This window comes from Amblyomma americanum, chromosome 11, assembly GCF_052857255.1.
Source record: "Amblyomma americanum isolate KBUSLIRL-KWMA chromosome 11, ASM5285725v1, whole genome shotgun sequence".
Taxonomy (NCBI): Eukaryota; Metazoa; Arthropoda; class Arachnida; order Ixodida; family Ixodidae; genus Amblyomma; species Amblyomma americanum.
This window is the reverse complement of record NC_135507.1, coordinates 13,739,403-13,755,095: the sequence shown is the minus strand read 5'-3', so window position 1 is coordinate 13,755,095 and position 15,693 is coordinate 13,739,403. Positions and strand designations below refer to the sequence as shown.

The following is a 15,693-nucleotide window of genomic DNA, read 5'->3' as shown; positions in this document are numbered from 1 at the left end:
TGCTTCCTGTAAAGAAAGCACTTCAGATAAACAGATAAACAACGCTGTCAGATAAACAAAAACCTCAGTGTGCACTAGAGTGGGAATGCCATTTAGTTTTGCGCATGCCAGAGATTCACCGCTGTTATCCAAGCATTACTTGCCAATGTTGGTGAGGCTGTGTCCACAAAACGTCCGCAGCTGTTGTGGTGTTGTGTTCTCAGTAGAAGTGGGATCAAACGAATGGTTTTAATCGATAGAGAATGACGTCAGGATGATGCGCAAAGAAAAATATCGATAAAATGATTAATTATGGGGATTATATCAGATGGAGATTAACCCATTTTATTGTTTCCGATGTACTGAAAGGCGGCATAGGAGAGGCCTTTGCCCTGCAGTGGGTCTAGTTAGGCAGGTTATTGGGGTGATTGAAAGGTGATAAAAATAATGAATTGTTCTATGCAATAGAAGCATAGAAGGTTCTATGGACTAGAAGCAAACGGTACTCTTCCGAGAACACGGCTGGCGTTAGGAGCACAGAGCAGATGAAGAACGGTGAGAGCAATGCATGTGGCTGACTGGCTGGCTGTGGATGTAGACCGGCGGGCAATAGCATTTGTACAGAACCAGAATCAGAAATTTATTTCAACATCACAGGGTGCATGCGCGCGGCTGTCGATGCAGAATAAAGCCTTCTGCAGGCTTGACGACCTGCATCTTATTTTGGTATTTGTTTGCTCACATTCGCATTCTCTGATTGGGTTGGTATAACTAAAGACAATGCAATTTAAGTATGTTCATATTTTTCCGCAAATCTCCAAGGACCGTCTAAATGTGTTCCTAAGTTGGAAACGCGGCTAATGTCTTATCATTATCAGCGCGAGACATGAATTTCAGCACTCTAACAAGAGCGTAATGTAGGCGGTTCAGTGGTTTTCTTTCATTTCTCATTTTGGAGAATGACTTAATATTGTTGCGTCGTTGGTTGAGTGCGGGCGCCCGACTTCCTCAGCACACTCATTAAAGCAAGTGAACAGCGCCCCTGCTGAGTTGGCAGATAGTCATAACGTGCACGTAAAAAACTAGAGAACATTTAGTCGAACTAAAAATCAATCATCGAAAAACAGTTCCTGGTTCACTATGTGGAGTCTCGCACAACCGCTCCCCGAGTTCGGCCGCTGTGACGAACAGGATTCTAGGCAGTATTGTTCCTGTATGCACCGACGCGTCAGTATCCTGTACAATCATCCGGCCTACTGCCCACTCCGTAATGACAGCAGTGAGATTATCATTCACTGTTTGACCATTTATGCCGTCCTCCTCAGTACGCACCGAGGCGTCAGTCACTGCACCAGAGCACCTGTGTTAGAATGCCCTACGGCGGTGTCCCCAGCAGAAACTGGCACTATAGTTCAAGGTGGCAATCGAGCGTCTTCGCCAACAACCGGAGACAGAGTGCTCGGAGGAGCCGCCCCATTAAGCTCGCCCACGATGGCCCTTATGGTACACGATCCAAACGCGGCCATCCGGAAGTCTCGTCACTGCTGCAAAGCCTTGGTCCGGTTCCACTGTTGCTGGCACCCGACTGGTCCAGGCAGCAAATTCTGCACGAAAACCCATTCTCCTGGAGCCTGGTTAGCCGCCTTCATCGACATATATGCGAATATTTTTGGAGTCGGGCAGCACGTTCGTTAACACAACTGAGCCGCGCCCTTCTACTGGGTCAATGCTTTCTTTTAAATGAAGGATTTCACGGGGCAAAATGTTAGGAATGGCGTCATACAAATCATAATTTTGCAGTTGTTCAGTGAGCCATGCAACCTTTAATAAAAAATATTTACGGCCAAATGATTTTTATACTTCTGCAGGCACCTTCTCGGATCTTCTAAAGGAATGCGGATGCAGCGAAGGAGAGATGGTGAAAAGCCACAAGCTGATGCCGTGATACCTGGACATTCGCGGCTAAAGTAAGTTTCGCATTTAGTGGAATGCTCTTGAGTGCTAGTTAGTTAAATTTGGAGGATTGATAACAAACTTAGCCTAAATGACGAGTACAAGAGGTAAAGTAACGAATAAGAGACCACAGGGGCATTTTTGCAGCTACTTCCTTCTTGAATTACTTCTTGAGAGTAATTTCGTGCGTAGGTGTTTTATTTGGCGTGCAATTATGTTTGTTGTTATCCATAGCTACGCGGCAAAGGCCAGATGTCTCTCAGCTATCCTTCGCAGAAGCTAGAGAAAGCTAGAGAGCTATAGCAAAAGAAAATTAATATCGATACAAGCTGCCCTTGGCTCACGGTGAAGAATATAATTTAGTGTTGATACTCCGCCCGACGTAGCGACCACATCTTGATCGCCGCTCCTCGTGCTTTATCTGGCGCCACGAAATGTAAGCTTGGCAAGTCTCCGAGCAGCGGTCGAACTGCAGGCGTTGCTGAACCATTCAGTGCCTCGATGTGCACGTGCGATTGTTACACAGCAGGATAGAAGCTCATGGAACTGCTTGAATGAGCAGAACCGCTGCGAGGACGTGGCCCTGGGGTCCTTCAGCGCGCGTTATAGATATCGAAGGTTTTTTATATTTTTGCACGTGTCTGCCGAAACCGTAGTTAACTATAGTCTTTTGAAGATAAACGGTCGGCCTCAACACGACCGCTCTCATATTTTGGACAGAGAGCCTACGTGCAAATTTATAGATCAGATGAGCAGCGTATTGAGCCGAAGATGACATGATATGAGCCTCTCCGTCCAGAGATCATGGTGAACTTCTGTGATCCGGGGTTTTTTCCCTGAGAAGATCTCGCGCTAAAACACACTCTCCAACTGCAATTTTTTTTTCTTTGAATGAAGGTGTTCGTGCACACTGCTGTCCAATTAAAAAAAACCCCAAGCGGCATCTGGGCGGTCAGTCCTTGCCGTCCTTTCCGGTTGTAAGAGTGGCGTGCAGACAGACGCAGTCTGTCTGTCTGCACGCCACTCTTACGACTGGAAAGGACGGCACGCACGGACTGCGTCTGTCTGCACGCCACTTCAGGTGCGACTGCACCAGGGAGAAAAAAAAACGAGCGAAAGCAGAACGGGAGTGCCCTCCGGGAACAATTCCACAGGAAGCAGCGGCAGGCATCCGCCCTTTGGATGCCCGGGGGACAGCGAGAGGAGATGATGTGTCATAAAGACACACCACCTCGCCTTGTCCACCACACAGAGCGGCCGAGTGTACAGCCGGGCGTCAAATCGCCCGGAGCGACCCTAGACGAAATCTCAGTCCCCACAGCGGGTGATGCCAGCGATCGCTCCGCTGCAGACGCTGGGATTCGATCCAGGGTCTTCGCGAATGCGTGAGCAAAGCTCAGGCATGTTACCCACTCGGCTACCCTGCGGCACGGCTTGGTCGTGCTTCCAGCCAGTGCTGGAGCGAGAGGAACAAGCTCGGCTGAAACGGCGCATGCGCAGTGTCGTCACCCTTGGGCGACGGCGATGCAATCGCGAGATATGAAGTTCGACAGCGATAACGGCGAGCATAATGCGCTATTCGCGATATCGTGCAAAACCGCGGCAGGGTATTTTCCGTTGCAGTCGTGTGGGACGCAAAAACATCGTCATACAATTCACTGCCCAGCGGAATCGGATAAGTTGACTGCTGATCTCGCCATGATTGAACGTTTTCAGTGGCAAGGAGATGGTATGAAATGTTTCTCGCCTACCGCAGGCATAGGTACAAGCACAACACGCTGTGGATAGTGGCGGCGGAGATTTATGAAATGTTTTACAAATTCCGCCACACCTTCCAAGCGCCTCCAATTTTTCAGCTGAATTAACACCGAAAACAAAATCGTGTCAAAGAGCGACCACCTCTAGCGAAGTTCCTGTCCTTCCAAGTGAAGGAACATCGCAGAAACTAGAATAGCCCTTTTTAAAATTCTGAACGAAACAGTTACGACCCTTTTGGACGTACAGACTACCCTTAACTCTTTGCTGTTAATTTGGAGGAGTTCCTATAGGTGCATGCAAATAAGAAAACTTAAGGTCTGCCTGAAGGCCATCACGCCGCTACGTTAACGGTTGTTAGTGACTGTACTGTACGGAGAATTCTATTTATTCTCCTTAAAGTTAATGCGGAGACGCAGTCATCAACAAAAGTGCGGAGACATTGCCAAACTACAATAAACCGATATAATTCAACGCATATGTAGTTCCAATTCAGTGCAGGGCCTTTTACATAGATAGAATATCGATCCTTATGCTCCCCTCCCTTCTGGAATCCTTATGCCTCCAAACGAGAACTCACGTTCGCATCCTTATCTACGCGAAAAAGGCGAGGACGGAACAACTAGATGAACACATGCGCTGAATTTCAACAAGAGATTTATTACTAGAGACGCCATTTATAGACGCCATTTCGCGCAAAACGAATGCACAAAAAACCCACTGAATCGCATCTTCCCTGGTATTCTTTCTGGAACGACAGTTGGCGTCTCCTCTCCTTTCCAGGCGGGGTTCAGGATCTCATGATTCGTCCATACACCTCTCCCTCAGCGTAGCAGCGAAAACCAGACAGACAGAACATCCCTGGTGGCGTGTACCAACTGCAGATATGAGATGGAAATCAATATTATTGGAATCCGGAGAGGCCTAGAGGACCAAATCACGGTAGGATTTACCCACCCCACTTTACATCAAAATGTTCAAGCGAGTGTAATACTACTGAAAATCGCTGGCTTACATTGCGGGCAGGGGGGTTGCAGTGCGAAGCCTGGTGACGTCTTAGCTTAAATTTCAGCGGGCGAGGAAAAGAGAAGTGTACCCTTTCTGTGAGGTAAAAAATACAGGGCGTTTCTTTCGTATGCCTTGTAAGCTTGTCAGCGCAAAAAATGGACGCACTCCAGCGAGACAACAGCTGTAGAACTTGGCAGAATCTGAATACTCCTCTGCAACTAGCTGAACTTTGTGTTGTTTGAGTTCGAAGCCTCGCTGCGCTTCCACGGATGTTGCAGACTGATGCTTCTTCAGTATGCATATCAACCAACTAGCCCAACTTTCTGCTCTCCTAAGTGCATTCTAACAGCCACACACCCACTATTACCCAAAATACGCCACCCGTCGACGCACGGGAATTGCGAAGATAAAAACAGCCTGCAGACCTTCTTAAACATAAACTTTCATACACTGCTTTTTTACCATTCTTTAATCTGCATTTCTTCCCCCGGCGGAAACCAGTTCCGTCCCAGGTACAAAGCCGCGCCACGTCTCCACGAGAGACACCTCTCCCGCGCCTCATTGGGAAGCACGCAAAATGTGGAAACCCTGAAGACGAAGCCTAAGACCTCCTCCCGAATCATCGGATTTACTCACACAGGAGACACTAGCCGGTACCGGTCTGCCGGTACCGAACTGTAAGTAGACGAGAGGGACGAATGTTACGGAATCTTTATTGCAATGCAATATGGACGAAAGGTGAGTACAGGTCGCCCGCCTTGCAGCTCGCCTGCAGTATAGGTCTCCCGAAGAACAGGCCACCCCTCGTCCCTACCTGGCTCGCAACAGGTCGGCGTCTATTGTTCGCCCACGAACACGTCGGAAAAAAGGTTGGCCTACGCGTCAGTCGTAGACGGTCATCTGCTCAAAAGGAAATGTAGCGCTCTCCGTCCCCGCGTCTCCCATGCGTTGCCCGCGCGACAGGTCGGTCCCCGACCATCCGCGCGTCGCCCGCGCAACAGGTAGGTCCACCCGTCTGCGCGTCGCCCGCGTGACAGGTCGGTCCCCGACCGTCCCCGCGTCGCCCGCGCAACAGGTAGATCCACCTGTCTGCGCGTCGCCCGCGCGACAGGTCGGTCCCCGACCGTCCGCGTGTCGCCCGGGCAACACGTAGGTCCACCCGTCTGCGCGTCGCCCGCGCGACAGGTCGGTCCCCCCGCCTTCGCGACACGCCGGTGCCCCCTGTCTCCGCGTCGCCCGTGCGACTCGTCCGTTCCTACCCCTGTCTCGAAGTCGCCCGCGCGTCACGTACCCTCCCCCGTTTCCGCGTCTCCCCCTTCCTGTCTCGGCGTCGCCCTCGCGAGAGGTCGGTGCAGCGTCTCCGCACGTCGCGCCACCCACCCCGCGCTTCTTGTCCGCGTCCCCCGCGCGCCACGCGCCCCCCTTCCCGTCCGTGTCCGCGTCCCCCGCGCGCCACGCGCCCCCCTGCCCGTCGGTGCCCCGGCCCGTGTCCGCGCGCCACGCGCCCCCCCTGCCCGTCAGTGCCCCTGCCCGTGTCCGCGTCCCCCGCCCCCCTGCCCGTCGGTGCCCCCGCCCGTGTCCGCGTCCCCCGCTCGACACGCGCCCCTTTCCCGTCCGTGCCCCTGCCCGTGTCCGCGTCCCCCGCGCGCCACGCGCCCCCCTTCCCGTCCGTGTCCGCGTCCCCCGCGCGCCACGCGCCCCCCTGCCCGTCGGTGCCCCGGCCCGTGTCCGCGCGCCACGCGCCCCCCTGCCCGTCAGTGCCCCTGCCCGTGTCCGTGTCCCCCGCTCGACACGCGCCCCCTTCCCGTCCGTGCCCCTGCCCGTGTCCGCGTCCCCCGCGCGACACGCGCCCCCCTGCCCGTGTCCGCGTCCCCCGCTCGACACGTCCCCCCTTCCCGTCCGTGCCCCTTCCCGTGTCCGCGTCCCCCGCGCGCCACGCGCCCCCTGCTCATCGGTACCCCTGCCCGTGCCCGCGACGCCCGCTCGACACGTCCCCCCTGCTCATCGGTGCCCCTGCCCGTGCCCGCGACCCCCGCTCGACACGTCCCCCGTTCCCGTCGGTGCCCCGGCCCGTGTCCGCGTCCCCCGCGCGCCACGCGCCCGCCTTCCCGTCCGTGCCCCTGCCCGTGCCCCGGCTCGTGTCCGCGTCCCCCGCGCGACACACGCCCCCCTGCCCGTCGGTGCCCCCGCCCGTGACCGCGCGACATGCGCCCCCCTGCCCGTGTCCGCGTCCCCCGCGCGCCACGCGCCCCCCTGCCCGTCGGTGCCCCGGCCCGTGTCCGCGCGCCACGCGCCCCCCTGCCCGTCAGTGCCCCTGCCCGTGTCCGCGTCCCCCGCTCGACACGTCCCCCCTGCCCGTGTCCGCGTCCCCCGCGCGCCACGCGCCCCCTGCTCATCGGTGCCCGTGCCCGCGACCCCCGCTCGACACGTCCCCCCTTCCCGTCGGTGCCCCGGCCCGTGTCCGCGTCCCCCGCGCGCCACGCGCCCCCCTGCCCGTGTCCGCGACCCCCGCTCGACACACTTCCCCCCTGCCCGTCGGTACCCCTCCCCGTGTCCGCGTCGACACGCGCCCCCCCCTGCCCGTCCGTGCCCGCGTCCGCCGCGCGACACGCGCCCCCCCTGCCCGTCTGTCCCCTGCCCGCGTCCGCGTCCCCCGCGCGACACGCGCGCCCCCTGCCCGTCGGTGCCCCTGCCCGCGTCCCCCGCACAACACGCGCGCCCCCTGCCCGTCGGTGCCCCCGCCCGCGTCCCCCGCGCGACACGCGCCCCCCTGCCCGTCGGTGCCCCCGCCCGCGTCCCCCGCGCGACACGTGCCCCCTTTCCCGTCAGTGCCCCCTCCCGTGACCGCGTGGCGGGGGCACCGACGGGCAGGGGGGGCGCGTGTCGCGCGGGGGACGCGGTCGCGGGCGGGGGCACCGACGGGCAGGGGGGGCGCGTGTCGCGCGGGGGACGCGGACGCGGGCGGGGGCACCGACGGGCAGGGGGCGCGCGTGTCGCGCGGAGGACGGGGACGCGGGCAGGGGCACCGACGGGCAGGGGGGGCGCGTGTCGCGCGGGGGACGCGGTCACGGGCGGGGGCACGGACGGGCAGGGGGGGCGCGTGTCGCGCGGGGGACGCGGTCACGGGCGGGGGCACCGACGGGCAGGGGGACGCGGACGCGGGCGGGGGCACCGATGGGCAGGGGGACGCGGTCACGGGCGGGGGCACCGACGGGCAGGGGGGGGGGGGCGTGTCGCGCGGGGGACGTGGACGCGGGCGGGAGTACCGCCGGGCAGGGGGGGGCGCGTGTCGCGCGCGGGACGCGGACGCGGGCGGGGGCACCGATGGGCAGGGTGGCGCGTGTGTCGCGCGGGGGACGCGGGCAGGGGCACCGACGGGCAGGGGGGTGCTTGCCGCGCGCGGGACGCGGGCAGGGGCACCGACGGGCAGGGTGGCGCGTGTGTCGCGCGGGGGACGCGGGCAGGGGCACCGACGGGCAGGGGGGTGCGTGTCGCGCGCGGGACGCGGACGCGGGGGGGGCACCGACGGGCAGGGTGGCGCGTGTGTCGCGCGGGGGACGCGGGCAGGGGCACCGACGGGCAGGGGGGGGCGCGTGTCGCGCGGAGGACGGGGACGCGGGCAGGGGCACCGACGGGCAGGGGGGTGCGTGTCGCGCGCGGGACGCGGACGCGGGTGGGGGCACCGACGGGCAGGGTGGCGCGTGTGTCGCGCGGGGGACGCGGGCAGGGGCACCGACGGGCAGGGGGGGGCGCGTGTCGCGCGGAGGACGGGGACGCGGGCAGGGGCACCGACGGGCAGGGGGGTGCGTGTCGCGCGCGGGACGCGGACGCGGGCGGGGGTTCCGCCGGGCAGGGTGGCGTGTGTCGCGCGGGGGACGCGGGCAGGGGCAACCGACGGGCAGGGGGGTGCGTGTCGCGCGCGGGACGCGGGCAGGGGCACCGACGGGCAGGGGGGTGCGTGTCGCGCGCGGGACGCGGACGCGGGCACCGACGGGCAGGGGGGTGCGTGTCGCGCGGGGGGACGCGGTCACGGGCGGGGGCACCGACGGGCAGGGGGGGGGCGCGTGTCGCGCGGGGGACGCGTGTCGCGCAGGGGACGCGGACGCGGGCAGGGGTACCGCCGGGCAGGGTGGCGCGTGTCGCGCGGGGGACGCGGGCAGGGGCACCGACGGGCAGGGTGCGCGCGTGTCGCGCGGGGGACGCGGGCAGGGGGGGGGCGCGTGTCGCGCGGGGGACGCGGACGCGGGCAGGGGCACCGACGGGCAGGGGGGCGCGTGTCGCGCGGGGGACGCGGACGCGGGCGGGGGTACCGCCGGGCAGGGTGGCGCGTGTCGCGCGGGGGACGCGGGCAGGGGCACCGACGGGCAGGGTGCGCGCGTGTCGCGCGGGGGACGCGGGCAGGGGGGGGGCGCGTGTCGCGCGGGGGACGCGGACGCGGGCAGGGGCACCGACGGGCAGGGGGGGCGCGTGTCGCGCGGGGGACGCGGACGCGGGCGGGGGTACCGCCGGGCAGGGTGGCGCGTGTGTCGCGCGGGGGACGCGGGCAGGGGCGTGCGTGTCGCGCGCGGGACGCGGACGCGGGCGGGGGCACCGACGGGCAGGGGGGGCGCGTGTCGACGCGGACGCGGGCGGGGGCACGGACGGGCAGGGGGCGCGTGTCGACGCGGACGCGGGCGGGGGCACCGACGGGCAGGGTGCGCGCGTGTCGCGCGGGGGACGCGGACGCGGGCAGGGGCACCGACGGGCAGGGGGGGGCGCGTGTCGCGCGGGGGACGCGGACGCGGGCGGGGGTACCGCCGGGCAGGGTGGTGCGTGTCGCGCGCGGGACGCGGACGCGGGCGGGGGCACCGACGGGCAGGGGGGGCGCGTGTCGACGCGGACGCGGGCGGGGGCACGGACGGGCAGGGGGGGCGCGTGTCGACGCGGTCGCGGGCGGGGGCACCGACGGGCAGGGTGCGCGCGTGTCGCGCGGGGGACGCGGACGCGGGCAGGGGCACCGACGGGCAGGGGGGGCGCGTGTCGCGTGGGGGACGCGGACGCGGGCGGGGGTACCGCCGGGCAGGGTGGTGCGTGTCGCGCGCGGGACGCGGACGCGGGCGGGGGCACCGACGGGCAGGGGGGGGCGCGTGTCGACGCGGACGCGGGCGGGGGCACGGACGGGCAGGGGGGGCGCGTGTCGACGCGGTCGCGGGCGGGGGCACCGACGGGCAGGGTGCGCGCGTGTCGCGCGGGGGACGCGGACGCGGGCAGGGGCACCGACGGGCAGGGGGGGGCGCGTGTCGCGCGGGGGACGCGGACGCGGGCGGGGGTACCGCCGGGCAGGGTGGTGCGTGTCGCGCGCGGGACGCGGACGCGGGCGGGGGCACGGACGGGCAGGGGGGGCGCGTGTCGACGCGGTCGCGGGCGGGGGCACCGACGGGCAGGGGGGGGGCGCGTGTCGCGCGGGGGACGCGGACGCGGGCGGGGGCACCGACGGGCAGGGGGGGGGTGCGTGTCGCGCGGGGGACGCGGACGCGGGCGGGGGCACCGACGGGCAGGGGGGTGCGTGTCGCGCGGGGGACGCGGGCGGGGGGCACCGACGGGCAGGGTGCGCGCGTGTCGCGCGGGGGACGCGGGCAGGGGGGGCGCGTGTCGCGCGGGGGACGCGGACGCGGGCAGGGGCACCGACGGGCAGGGGGGGCGCGTGTCGCGCGGGGGACGCGGGCAGGGGCACCGACGGGCAGGGGGGGGGGCGCGTGTCGACGCGGACGCGGGCGGGGGCACGGACGGGCAGGGGGGGCGCGTGTCGACGCGGTCGCGGGCGGGGGCACCGACGGGCAGGGGGGGGCGCGTGTCGCGCGGGGGACGCGGACGCGGGCGGGGGCACCGACGGGCAGGGGGACGCGGTCACGGGCGGGGGCACCGACGGGCAGGGGGGTGCGTGTCGCGCGGCGGACGGGGGACGCGGTCACGGGCGGGGGCACCGACGGGCAGGGGGGTGCGTGTCGCGCGGGGGACGCGGTCACGGGCGGGGGAACCGACGGGCAGGGGGGGTGCGTGTCGCGCGGGGGACGCGGACGCGGGCGGGGGCACCGACGGGCAGGGTGCGCGCGTGTCGCGCGGGGGACGCGGGCAGGGGGGGCGCGTGTCGCGCGGGGGACGCGGACGCGGGCAGGGGCACCGACGGGCAGGGGGGGGCGCGTGTCGCGCGGGGGACGCGGACGCGGGCGGGGGGTACCGCCGGGCAGGGTGGCGCGTGTGTCGCGCGGGGGACGCGGGCAGGGGCACCGACGGGCAGGGGGGTGCGTGTCGCGCGCGGGACGCGGACGCGGGCGGGGGCACCGACGGGCAGGGGGGGCGCGTGTCGACGCGGACGCGGGTGGGGGCACGGACGGGCAGGGGGGGGCGCGTGTCGACGCGGTCGCGGGCGGGGGCACCGACGGGCAGGGGGGTGCGTGTCGCGCGGCGGACGGGGACGCGGGGAGGGGCACCGACGGGCAGGGGGGTGCGTGTCGCGCGGGGGACGCGGTCACGGGCGGGGGCACTGACGGGCAGGGGGGGCGCGTGTCGCGCGGGGGGACGCGGACGCGGGCGGGGGTACCGCCGGGCAGGGCGGCGCGTGTCGCGCGGGGGACGCGGGCAGGGGCACCGACGGGCAGGCGGGTGCGTGTCGCGCGCGGGACGCGGACGCGGGCGGGGGCACCGACGGGCAGGGGGGGGGGGGGGGGCGTGTCGCGCGGGGGACGCGGTCACGGGCGGGGGGCACCGACGGGCAGGGGGACGCGGTCACGGGCGGGGGCACCGACGGGCAGGGGGGGCGCGTGTCGCGCGGGGGACGCGGTCACGGGCGGGGGCACCGACGGGCAGGGTGCGCGCGTGTCGCGCGGGGGACGCGGGCAGGGGGGGCGCGTGTCGCGCGGGGGACGCGGGCAGGGGGGCAGGGGCACCGACGGGCAGGGGGGGCGCGTGTCGCGCGGGGGACGCGGACGCGGGCGGGGGTACCGCCGGGCAGGGTGGCGCGTGTGTCGCGCGGGGGACGCGGGCAGGGGCACCGACGGGCAGGGGGGCGCGTGTCGCGCGCGGGACGCGGACGCGGGCGGGGGCACCGACGGGCAGGGGGGGCGCGTGTCGCGCGCGGGACGCGGACGCGGGCGGGGGCACCGACGGGCAGGGGGGGCGCGTGTCGCGCGGGGGACGCGGGCAGGGGGGGGGGGGGCGCGTGTCGCGCGGGGGACGCGGTCACGGGCGGGGGCACCGACGGGCAGGGGGACGCGGTCACGGGCGGGGGCACCGACGGGCAGGGGGGGCGCGTGTCGCGCGGGGGACGCGGTCACGGGCGGGGGCACCGACGGGCAGGGGGGTGCGTGTCGCGCGGGGGACGCGGACGCGGGCGGGGGCACCGACGGGCAGGGTGCGCGCGTGTCGCGCGGGGGACGCGGGCAGGGGGGGCGCGTGTCGCGCGGGGGACGCGGGCAGGGGGGCAGGGGCACCGACGGGCAGGGGGGGCGCGTGTGTCGCGCGGGGGACGCGGGCAGGGGGGTGCGTGTCGCGCGCGGGACGCGGACGCGGGCGGGGGCACGGACGGGCAGGGGGGGCGCGTGTCGACGCGGTCGCGGGCGGGGGCACCGACGGGCAGGGGGGGCGCGTGTCGCGCGGGGGACGCGGACGCGGGCGGGGGCACCGACGGGCAGGGGGGTGCGTGTCGCGCGGCGGACGGGGACGCGGGGAGGGGCACCGACGGGCAGGGGGTGCGTGTCGCGCGGGGGACGCGGACGCGGGCGGGGGCACCGACGGGCAGGGTGCGCGCGTGTCGACGCGGGGGACGCGGACGCGGGCGGGGGTTCCGCCGGGCAGGGTGGCGCGTGTGTCGCGCGGGGGACGCGGTCACGGGCGGGCAGGGGGGGCGCGTGTCGCGCGGGGGACGCGGGCAGGGGCACCGACGGGCAGGGGGGGGCGCGTGTCGCGCGGGGGGTCGCGGACGCGGGCGGGGGTTCCGCCGGGCAGGGTGGCGCGGACGCGGGCGGGGGCACCGACGGGCAGGGGGGTGCGTGTCGCGCGCGGGACGCGGACGCGGGCGGGGGCACCGACGGGCAGGGGGGGCGCGTGTCGCGCGGCGGACGCGGACACGGGCCGGGGTACCGAGGGGCAGGGGAGCGCGTGTCGTACAGGGGACGCGGCGTGTCACGCGGGCACGGACGGGCCGGGGGCACGTGTCGCACGGACGAGGAGCGGGGAGGGGGCGCGGCGTATCACGCGGGGGACGCGGACACGGGTAGGGGCACCGACGGGCAGGGGGGCGCGTGTCGCGCGGGGGACGGGAGCAGGTGTCGAGCGGGCCGGGGTACGGACGGGCAGCGGGGCGCGTGTCGCGCGGGGGATGGGGATATCGGCGGGGTACCGACGGCGCGGGGGGCGCGTGTCGCGCGGGGGACGGGCAGGGGGACACAGGCAGGGGTCGCGTGTCGCGCGGGGGACGGGGGCGGCGGTCGTGTCTCGGGGGCACCGAGGGGGAGGGAGCGGCGTGTCACGCGGGGGACGCGGACACGGGCGGGGGACGGGGATACCGGCGGGGTACCGACGGGGAGGGGGGCGCGCGGGCGACGCGGACACGGGCCGGGGCACCGACGGGCACGTGTCGCGCGGGGGACGGGGACACGGGTAGGGGGCGGGGCGTGTCACGCGGAGACGGGGGGCGGCGGTCGTGTCACGGGGGCACCGACGGGCAGGGGGCACGTGTCGCGCGGACGCGGAGCGGAGAGGGGGGCGGCGGTCGTGTCGCGCGGGGACGCCGACACGGGCGGGGGGGCACGTGTCGCGCGGACGCGGAGCAGGGGGGGGGGGCGACGGCGGTGGTCGTGACGCGCGGGCGACGCGGACGCGGGCAGGGGCACCGAAGGGTAGGGGGAACGTGTCGCGCAGGGGACGCGGGGAATGGGGCGCGGCGTGTCACGCGGAGAGGAGGGGGCGGCGATCATGTCGCGGGGGCACCGACGGGCAGGGGGGCACGTGTCGCGCGGGCGGCGCGGAGACGGGCAGGGGCGCACGTGTTGCGCGGAGAGGCGACGCGGAGTCAGGGGGCACCGTGTGTTGCGAAGGCGGATGGTGCGACGCGCGGGCGACGCGCAGACGGGTGGGCCTACCTGTTGCGCGGGCGACGCGCAGACGGGTGGATCTACCTGTTGCGCGGGCGACGCGCGGACGGTCGGAGACCGACCTGTCGCGCGGGCGACGCGCAGACGGGTGGACCTACCTGTCGCGCGGGCTACACGCAGAGGGGTGGACGAAGCTGTCGCGCGGGCGACGCATGGGAGACGGAGAGCGCGACCTGTCCTGTTGAACAGATGACCGTCTACGACTGACGCGTAGTCAGGAGGCCTACCTTTTTTCCGACGTGTTCGTGGGCGAAGAATAGACGCCGACCTGTTGCGAGCCAGGTAGGGACGAGCGGTGGCCTGTTCCCCGGGAGACCTGCAGGCGAGCTGCAAGGCGGGCGACCTGTCCTCACCTTTCGTCCATATTGCATTGCAGTGAAGACTCCGTAACATTCGTCCCTCTCGTCTACTTACAGTTCGGTCCCGGCAGACCTAGTGTCTCCTGTGTGAGTAAATCCGATGATTCGGGAGGAGGTCTTCCTGTGGCGCGGGAGCTTCCTGTGGCGCGGGAGAGGTGTCTCTCAAGGAGACATGGCGCGGTTTGTGGATCTACCTGTGGCTTACAAGGCATTCGAAAGAAACGCCCTCCATTCTTTTCCTCGCCCACTGAAATTTAAGCTAAGACGTCATCAGGCTTCGCACTGCAACCCCCATGCCCGCAATGTAAGCCAGCGATGTTCTGTAGTATTACACTCGCTTGAATATTTTGATGTAGAGTGGGGTGGGTAAGTCCTACCGTAATTTGGTGCTCTAGGCCTCTCCGGATTCCAATAATAATTCCAATATTGATTTCCATCTCATATCTGCAGCTGGTACTCTCCACCAGCACGGGTCTTCCTGTCCGGCTTTCGCTGCTACGCTGCGGCAAAAGTGTATGAACGAATGACGAGATCCTAAACCCTACCTGGAAAGGAGAGGAGACGCCAACTGTCCTTACAGAAAACATACCAGAGAAAATGCGATTCAGTGGGTTTTTGTGCATTCGTTTTCCGCGAAAATCTATAAACGTCGTCCCTAGTAATAAATCTTTAGTTGCCATCCTCTGCCTGCCGCACTGGTGATTAATAACAACATCGAGGTGTTTAGGAAAAACCTATGTTTGCATTATAACGCAATGAAGTTTTTTTCTAACTCCTTTAGCTCCACCGTTTTCAGTTATATTGTGTGTTTTATGTGGTTTCATGTTGCGTTCTACTCTCTTCGTTTTTAACGACAAACATTGACGAGTGTTGCCACTTATCAGCCACGTTTCCTAGGCGCTGTTAGTATTTCAGGTTACCGTTTTTCAGACGAGATTAATCCCCAGTTCTCTCCTGTATTTCTATTTTCCTGTTCCTTTCTTATTTTTTGGTGTTTTGTACTGTATCGCTCTCGGGGCCAAGAGGGTAACTGAAATAGATAAATTCAGCGCAAGCGTTCGCCTAGTTGTTCCGTCCTCGTCTTTGTCGCGTTTTGAATAAAGATGCTAATGTGTGTTCTCCTCCTTTACAGGCATAAAAATTCCAGAAGGGAGCGGAGCATAAGGAAAAGATCGATATTCTATCGATGGAGAGAGGTCCTCTGCGCTCCGAAAAGGCCCTGCACTGAATTGGAGCTGCAGATGCGTTGGATTACGTCGGTTTATTGCAGCTCGGAAATGTCTGCTTTTCTTCGCAGTTTTATTCATGTCCGCGTCTACAAATTTACTTTAAGGACAATAAATGGTTTTCTCCCATGTACAGTACAGTAGCAAATAAAAGTTAACGTCGTCGTGTCATGGCTTCAGGGGTAGCTTCAGGGCGCCCTTAATTTATTCTTTTTTGTATGCGCATATGTATATGCACCTATAGCAACTCCTCCTAATTAACAACGAAGAGTTACGAATCGT

The 15,693-nt window shown here is 66.6% G+C and overlaps 1 long non-coding RNA gene across 2 annotated transcripts; it reads left to right on the top strand.

The window, feature by feature from the left end:
- The first annotated feature begins 469 nt into the window (after positions 1-469).
- LOC144109958 (uncharacterized) lies at positions 470-15,483 on the top strand. 2 transcript variants are annotated; one of them, XR_013309657.1, is made up of 3 exons: positions 470-1,946; positions 4,471-4,629; positions 15,318-15,483. It is a non-coding gene; the product is annotated as an uncharacterized LOC144109958 (long non-coding RNA). The 2 variants fall into 2 exon arrangements; XR_013309658.1 differs by lacking the exon at positions 15,318-15,483 and adding an exon at positions 5,197-5,453.
- Positions 15,484-15,693: the final 210 nt, after the last annotated feature.